This window comes from Pogoniulus pusillus, chromosome 31, assembly GCF_015220805.1.
Source record: "Pogoniulus pusillus isolate bPogPus1 chromosome 31, bPogPus1.pri, whole genome shotgun sequence".
Classification (NCBI taxonomy): Eukaryota; Metazoa; Chordata; class Aves; order Piciformes; family Lybiidae; genus Pogoniulus; species Pogoniulus pusillus.
Window position 1 is genome coordinate 8029236 of NC_087294.1, and position 9451 is coordinate 8038686.

Consider the following 9451-nt stretch of genomic DNA (forward strand, 5'->3'; position numbering starts at 1 on the left):
CCTGATTTTTACAGAGACTCCCTCTCCTTGAGTAGCTTAGTTTTAAAACACACTTAACCACCTTGGATTTTGGCAGCTTGCATGGGTTTCTCTTGGTTTTTTGTTGGCTATTTTTGGTTTTGTTTGTTTGTGTCCCCCCCATATTACTTGCAATTTTAAATACACAATTAGGACAAATATTTATGTTCCTTTTAGATGTTTCTAAATGCTTTGAAGATAATTGGAAAGTTTGTATATTATCTTTTTTATTTACATGAAAAGCATTTCACTCCTGGTTACCTACCAGTCTGTATTCAACTGCAGCCTAAATCTGCGCTCACTGAAGTCCACTGAACCACTCCAGTGAGCTTCAGGCTGCAGGGTCACTTCTTCTAACCCAACCCTAAAGAAATGAGGGCATTCAGAAGAATCCAAGTATGCTTGGCTTTCATCTCAGGGGAAGTTGAAAGCAATCAAAAATGTGCATGACTGGGTGCCAGAGAAGGCTGATTGACCTGAATGGGATGATTAATGTTAGAATCTCATGGACATAGGAAACAGCTGCCACCTTCCACTGGGGTTTTCTATTTTCACATTGCATTGATGCAACAGGTGTCTAATTTTTCAGACAATTCCTTGATGAGGTAGAATTCTTAAGTATTGAACACCTGACCTTTATGTCCTGCACCTAAGGACTTTTGAACCTAGACTAGGTAAATAAATCAAGATAGTGTAGCAACAGATCATTCAAGGTAACCGTGGTGGGAAGTGCTACAGAAACAAAAACCACCCTTGTGTTAACAGGAAAGGTTACAGACACACAAAAGAGTTGCTTAGATCATTGAGCTCTTATGAATAAAGAATGGATCAAGCACATATTTCAATGGAAAACAAAATGCTTCAGGACATACACAACAACTGAGAGAGCTGAGGTACTAGTCTCATAATGCAGAGCAGTTACTGACAATATCACAGAATCACTGAGGCTGGAAAAGACCTCTGAGATCATCAAGATCCACCATCTCCCTGTGCAGTCCATTCCAGTGCCTAATCACCCTTTCTGTGAGGATGTGCTTCCAAATATCCAACCCAGACCTCCCCTGGCACAGTGTCAGGCCATGCCCTCTTGTCCCATCATAAGTCGCCTGGAAGAAGAGCCTGACCCCCACCTGACTACAACTTCCTTTTAGGCAGTTGTAGAGAGTGGTAAGTTCCCCTCTAAGTCTCCTCCAGGCTGAACAACCCCAGCTCCCTCAGCCTCTCCTCATAGTGTGGAACAGCACCATGAAAAAAAGATTTTTCAGTGTCAGCAGGTGAAGTTGCACAGATTTTATAATGAACACGGGAGGCAATATTCATATGCAGAATAAAGTATAGTCAAATCTGGAGGATGTGTTTGCTGAAAATAGGGATGCTGGGCTTCTGAATGTGATTCTTCTAACAGTTGTCTACGCAGGAGTAGTGAAATCCATATGCAATGAGTTCATAGCACCTGGGATATGTCAGTGTTAAATGCATGGGTGCAGCAGTGTCTATGTGTAGTTCCCATTGAGCAATATGCTGTCTACAACTACCTGAAGGGAGGCTGTAGCCAGGTGGGGGTTGGTCTATTCTCCCAGGCAACCAGCAACAGAACAAGGGGACACAGTCTCAAGTTGTGCCAGGGGAAGTATAGGCTGGATGTTAGGAGGAAGTTGTTGTCAGAGAGAGTGATTGGCATTGGAATGGGCTGCCCAGGGAGGTGGTGAAGTCGCCGTCCCTGGAGGTCTTCAAGAAAAGCCTGGCTGAGGCACTTAGTGCCATGGTCTAGTTGATTGGACAGGGCTGGGTGATGGATTGGACTGGATGATCCTGGAGGTCTCTTCCAACCTGGTTGGTTCTATGGTTTTGCTGTGGATGTGCAGTATATTTGTAAGAGAGGGACGATGCATCCACGGTGCCGGTCTGTGCCGGTACAATCAGCAGCCCTTTAAGCAGTCTGGGGTTGATGGGTGTCTAAAGGTTTGGGGACAATCTGCTGCACTTATGGAACTCAACATCTAGAAACCAGTGCCCTCAATTCTTGCCTGTATGAAGTGATATTTAAATTACTTGGGAGTCATCAGAGTAATACAAGCGTTTTTATTTATTGTGGTTTTTGAATACCTAAATTTAATAAGTCTAAATTTATGGTAAGCAATGGATCAGAAAACCTGCAGTCATAGCTAATGGTAGATATGGGCAGCACATACTATTTTCCACAAAGATCTCTGTGCATACAGAATATTTTATAAGTATTAAAAACTCCTAAGGGTCAAGGGATCACCTCGGAAATCAGTGCTTCCTAGGTCTGAAAGGGCCCAGAAAGGTGTGGAGTGAGCATCCTCATGAAACTGTGAGCCTAAAGACCAGCTGACTCCTGTGTTCCAGTCTGCTACTCTGGGAAGTGGCCACGGGTCGTAATCCATGGGCTGACTGTCATGGTCTTGAATAAACATGGAGGCACATAGTTGGGTCAGGAGCTGATGTGTGGCTATTATGAGGACAAGGTATGAGAGTTGGGCTCTTCAGTCCGGAGAAGAGAAGGATTCGAGGAGACCTTCCAGTATCTGAAGGGGGCCTATAGGAAGGCTGGGCAGGGACTACTGACAAGGTCTTGTAATGATAGGATGAGAGGTAATGGGTTTAAACTGGCAAAGGGCAGATTTAGGCTGAATGTTAGGAGGAAGTTCTTTCCAGTGAGGGTGGTGAGACACTGGCACAGGTTGCCCAGGGAGGTTGTGGATTCTCCCTCCCTGGAGGTGTTCAAGGCCAGGTTGGATGAGGCCTTGAGCAACCTGTTGTAGTGGGAGGTGTCCCTGCCTACTGCAGGGGTTTGGAGCTGGATAATCCTTGAGGTCCCTTTCGAACTAGGCCATTCTATGATTCTATGATTACAATCCCCTTTTCAGTATATAACCTATTTGAATGCTCTCTCTTTCAACAGTCCTGTAGGCCAAAAAATAAGCAGAACATATTGTGGAAAAGGAATTTAGATGAGCTGCCATGCTTGAAAATCAATTTCTGTCCTGATTTGCAATAGACAGCCAAAACGACTTGCAAAACAGGACTTGGGAACACAACAATTTGCATTCTGCATCAAGACAATAGGAAGAGCTTGAAACGTTGCTAGGAGACCACCATTTTCATTTCAGAATGCTTCCCAAATTAATTCCATGTCAAATACTTTAAAATGAAGAGGTCATTTCCATAAAATGTTTTGGTTTCAGCAAAATCCTACTTTTGCCTGGAGAATCTTAAAGTGAAAACTCATGGCCTGAGCTCCTAGAGATAAGCTTAGTGTGCATGTCTCATCTGTAAATCTTAAGAGCCTAAAGACCAGCAGCAGCCTTCCTACAATGTCCTCTACAGCTACCTGAAAGGATGTTGTGGAGAGGCTGCTGCTGGTCTCTTCTCAGAGGTAAATAGTGATAGAACTAGAGGGAATGGCCTCAAGCTGTGACTGGGTAGGTTTTAGAGTAGACATTAGGAAACATTTTTTCCCAGCAAAAGTGGTCAGGCATTGGAATGGGCTGCCCAGGGAGGTGGTTGAGTCACAAACCCTGGATGTGTACAAAAATCGTTTGGATGTGATGCCTGGGGATATGGTTTAAGGGTCAACTTTGTAGAGTAGGGATAATGGTTTGACTTAGAACCAGAGAATCAGAGAATCATAGAATCAACCAGGTTGAAAGAGACCTCCAAGAGCATCCAGTCCAACCTAGCACCCAGCCCTAGCCAATCAACTAGACCATGGCACTAAGTCTCCAGAGAATGAGACTCCACAACCTCTCTGGGGAGCCTGTTCCAGTGCTCTGTGACCCTCACAGTAAAGAAGTTCTTCTTTATGTTGAGGTGGAACTTCCTGTGCTCTAGTTTATATGCATTACCCCTTGTCCTATCGCAGGGTACAACTGAGCAGAGCCTGTCCCCTCCCTCTTGACACCCAGTCCTCAGATATTTATACACATTGATTAGATCCCCTCTCAGTCTTCTCACCAGACTAAAAAGCCCCAGGTCCCTCAGCCTCTCCTCCAGCCCCTTAATCATCTTCATAGCCCTCTTCAGTAGCCCCCTGTCTCTCTGAACTGAAGAGCCCAGAACTGAACACAATATTCCAGGTGAGGTCTCACCAGGGCAGAGATCAAGAGCAGTACTGGTGCTGAGGTGTAGCAGGTCTCAGAAAGTGCCTATGAGTACAATTCAGCCAGGGTAATATCTGGCTGAGTTGCATCACTATATATGCTGTGGTTATAAAAATAAGTGCAATATTCCATCTGCAAAGCAAGCACAGCCCTTGTGGGAAGCTTCCTCCCGCAGCGGAGCATGAAAGGTAAACATCAGACCCTGTGATGAGAAGTGTCCTTGGAGCCTTGAGGCTCCCAGGGGCCTGAGCCTGCAACTATGAGCAACCCACGCACAGCTGTCAGGGGGTGGAATCTGCCCGCCTCTGGGGTGGGCACGGCCCAGGGGGCTGACTCTGGCCACCCCCCCTGGGTGGGATCCTTAAGGTGTTTACTGTAAGTTAACCTATCTCTGCCTTACACTTAACCTGGAGCCAATCTGTACCCTCCACTTGTACCAATCTTGAACTAAGTCAGTTGTCTACACCCCCTTTGGGGGCTATAAAGGTCGCTGTATCGCCCTAATAAATTGCACTGCTGCGCAGAAGCCACAGAGTCGACTCTCAGTGCCCCGATCTCTCGCCGCACCGGTCTCCGACCTCCAACAAGCCCTCTCCAAAGTGAAGTGGGAGACTGGCATAATGAGAAAAATAAAGGAGCTATGGTTGTAAGTGGGTTAATAAAGATAATAATAATAGCCATGAGACAGCTCATGCGGAAGATATTTCTTAATTGCTCAGCATGCCTCCTTAGATGTAAGATAGCACACCAGAGAACAGGTCATAAAGTAAGCTTAGCAACCTCTGTGAAAACCAAACTCTGGAGACTTCATGATTATCAATATGTTTAGAAGGGACATTGAGATGCTTGAGTGTGTCCAGAGAAGGGCGACGAGGCTGGGGAGAGGCCTTGAGCACAGCCCTACGAGGAGAGGCTGAGGGAGCTGGGATTGGTTAGCCTGGAGAAGAGGAGGCTCAGGGGAGACCTTATCGCTGTCTACAACTACCTGAGGGGTGGTTGTGGCCAGGAGGAGGTTGCTCTCTTCTCTCAGGTGGCCAGCAACAGAACAAGAGGACACAGCCTCAAGCTGCAGCAGGGGAAATTTAGGCTGGAGGTGAGGAGAAAGTTCTTCACTGAGAGAGTCATTGGACACTGGAATGGGCTGCCCGGGGAGGTGGTGGAGTCGCCGTCCCTGGAGCTGTTCAAGGCAGGATTGGACGTGGCACTTGGTGCCATGGTCTAGCCTTGAGCTCTGTGGTAAAGGGTTGGACTTGATGATCTGTGAGGTCTCTTCCAACCCTGATGATACTGGGATACTGTGATACTGTGACACTAGATGTCTTAAACCATAGAGCACAGGCCTCCAGAAGCTAGATAGGTCTGGGAGCTGGACCAGAAAGTGTAATTGTTTATTATCTCCTTCCCAAAAGTCCTGCATCCCCATAAAAATGGATGTTTCTGTCTGTTCTTCTCCTTTTCCTCTTCCTCTCTCTCTGCCCCTCTCCCTTATCTTCGCTATGTGGGGGAGTGAAGTTTGGAGCAGCTTGGCTGGGTCTGGAGCTGGCAAGCCCAATTTTTGCTGTGTCACTCAGGTTTGGTATAGAATCATAGAATCAACCAGGTTGGAAGAGACCTCCAAGATCATCCTCCTGCTGACTTGGTTACTTCATGTAGCAATTAAGATTCATCAGGAATATTTTCAGATGCAGAAGCTGCACTACAGTCTAACAGTTTTAACACTGATGATGTCTTAATTTTCAATAGATGGTGATGATGATGATACAAACCAGGAGAGACTACCCAGAAATACTGGAGAAGAACAAGTATTTGCTTTCATGTGAACAGCCAGCTTGTACTTTGCAAAAGACGAGGCACAAGGTCCCTGCAAACCATACATTCCTTCACAAAACTTTCCAGCTATTTCCTACTCTTGGCCATAGCAGTGTCAGAGTACATGAGATACTGTGACACTTCGTTTTGTTGCCTTTGAATACATCTCTGTCTCTGCTGTTCCAGGCACCACAAGTTACCCTTGTAATGAATGTGAAGTTTGTTTGTAGTTTACATGTGACAAAGATAGGCAAGATGCAGAAACACCCTTGGTGACTGAACACTACTCATCTTTCTTTCTTAGCATGATAAATAACCTCATGAACGCTAACATTTGTGACAATACACATTCATCCAAGGGTGAGTTGTGACAAGAACTGATGACAAATTCTGCAGTCATAAATGCCTACCTGAAACATGGCAGAGCATGCAGAAAGCAGGGAGGAGGATTGAGTCCATCATCAGTAAGTTTGCAGATGACACAAGCTAGGAGCAGGTGTTGATCTGTTGGAGGGTAGGAGAGCCCTGCAGAGGGACCCTGACAGGCTGGATGGGTGGGCAGAGGCCAATGGGATGAGATTTAACAAGGCCAAGTTCAGGGTTCTACACTTTGGCCACAACAACCCCAAGCAGCGCTACAGGCTGGGGACAGAGTGGCTGAGAGCAGCCAGGCAGAAAGAGACCTGGGGGTACTGGTAGAGAGGAGCTGAAGATGAGCCAGCAGTGTGCCCAGGTGGCCAAGAGAGCCAATGGCATCCTGGCCTGCATCAGGAACAGTGTGGCCAGTAGGACAAGGGAGGTTATTCTTCCCTTGTGCTCAACACTGGTCAGGCCACACCTTGAGTCCTGTGTCCAGTTCTGGGCCACTCAATTCAAGAGAGATGTTGAGGTGCTGGAAGGTGTCCAGAGAAGGGTGACGAAGCTGGTGAGGGGCCTGGAGCACAGCCCTGTGAGGAGAGGCTGAGGGAGCTGGGGGTGTTTAGCCTGGAGAAGAGGAGGCTCAGGGCAGACCTCATTGCTGTCTACAACTACCTGAAGGGAAGTTTTAGCCAGGTGGGGGTTGGCCTCTTCTCCCAGGCAATCAGCAACAGAACAAGGGGACACAGTCTCAAGTTGTGCCAGAGGAGGTCTAGGCTGGATGTTAGGAGGAAGTTGTTGGCAGAGAGAGTGATTGGCATTGGAATGGGCTGCCCAGGGAGGTGGTGGAGTCACCATCCCTGGAGGTGTTGAAGCAAAGCCTGGATGAGGCACTTAGTGCCATGGTCTGGTTGATTGGACCAGGCTGGGTGATAGGTTGGACTGGATGATCTTGGAGGTCTCTTCTGACCTGGTTGATTCTATGACTCTATGATCTGTCATTAGACATCAGCTCTCAAATACCTAACAGTGCCTGATTTCACCTACAAAATAACTTTACCTTGATTTGGATGTTCCCTCTGAGGATAAAAAAATAAGAGGTTGAATTTTTAGAAAACTGTAGCTGTTCCTGAAGGACTGAGACTTGTCAAGAGACTGGATAGACAGCTGAGTGAAGGACTGCACTGTACTGCCATGTGCATGAGTGCTGTGGAAATAATCTTTTAAGAAACATTAACTATCCAGATCTCTGTTCTCTCAGCCACCTAGGGTTTGTTGTGCCCATTTGAATCTGAGCTGTGGCAACAGAATAAAAATGTGTAAGCACACCTGGACAGGTGCAGGTACAAGCAGATTGTACAGAGGGTGAGCATAGAATAATACTTTTTAAATAAGCAAATATATATATATATATATATATATAAGCACAAAAACTATACATATCACAGTGTTATAGAACTGGTAGATGGAACATATAATAGTTTCAGTTAATCATAACTGGATTTGTGGATAGTACAAATACCAACTACAAGAGAAGATACAGAGGAAATGGTGGTTCCCTAAAGTAACCTTTGCAAAAGATACTTGAGGTTGTCCCTTATTTCATATCTAAACTAGCAACCAAGATGTTTTCACTACTGGCTTTTCATTCAGTGTAACTCAAATTCAAAGCCCAAATCTGTAAAACTGTCTCTTTCTCCTACAAAAGTCTGTTGAGGACACCTGATGGATTTCCCATTGGAATGAGCTGCCCAGGGAGGTGGTGGAGGCACCGTCCCTGGAGGTCTTCAAGAAAAGCCTGGATGAGGCACTTAGTGCCATGGTCTAGTTGACTGGCTAGGGCTGGGGGATATGTTGGACTGGATGATCTTGGAGGTCTCTTTCAACCTGGTTGATTCTATGATGATTGTATGATGATGACCTCACAGAATCCCAGGGATTGAGCTGTGTTTATACTACAGGGGAGAGGCTGGTAGGGTGCTTCAGCTAGTGAGAACACAGCCAACTACAGAAGCAGAGGAAAAGCAGTCACGACACTGAAAACTTATCACCAGGCTAAAAAGCTGTGAGTGATAAGGCATGATGCTGCATCAACCCTTTCAAATTCCTTTCATGAGAGGGCTGTCACCTTTCCACAGTGCTGCAACTGATTGTTCTGGATGTTGCAGTTTGGGTCTGCACAGGCTCAGTGCCTCTTGAGGCACTGTCATCTACAGTGCATCAATCCAGCATACATTATTAACTTGTTTTATTTATGCCATTATTGATTGATGAATTAATATTCAGCAACATGTGTAGAGTTTGCAGTTCAGTACAGAAGTCACTTTCTCTATGACAGTTGCAGCACAGCAGCACATCCCTGAGTAAATGAGGTTGGTACTTGGGTGCAGCCCCACCTGATGAAATCCAACATGAAGGCAAAGGCTACTTTGCACTCCCTGTTCTTAACGATTTTCTGCAGAAACCAGCTTTGATCAACAAGGGATGCAAGCTGCTTCCAAGTGTAAACCTGTCTGGGACTTACCAAGGTACCAGTTTGTATTGTTAATGGTTACTTTGAACAATTAATGTTGACGTGTTAATTCAAAGGCAGTGTGGCTGTGTTGCTTTGGAGCCAACAGACAAACTGCCTTGTAGTCTGCTGGGTAGCCTCCTGGGGCATGGCGAGGTGAATTCTCACTCAGAGCACATAGCAGGCAGGCTCTGACAGGCCCCAGGCAGCGCACCTACAGCCAGAGCCACACACAGGGAGGGCCTGTAAGATATGATCAAAGCAAAGCTCAGTTTAAGTTCTCCTGCTAAGGCTATACCCACAACACACTATAGCCTTGTTAGCTATTTCCCCCCTGTAGCTATGTCCCGAAGAAAGAGAGAGTGCAGTTACATATTCTTTGTTATATTAGTTCTAGAGCAGCTAGGGGATTTGTTTTCCAATTGCAGAAAATAAGGCATGGCTTTCTTTTCAAATGGAGTCCAAAGAAGGCAGCTCTCAGCCTCCAGGTGGCAAGTTTCAGATGCAACCACCCTTTTTAATCCCTGGCTGGTCTCCTGTTTTTGCCTGCCCTAATGCAAATCTCTTCAGACAGAAAGTTGTAAGCACAGCTGCGAGATGCTCCTGCTGGTGGGGAGTGGCAGGAAGGAAA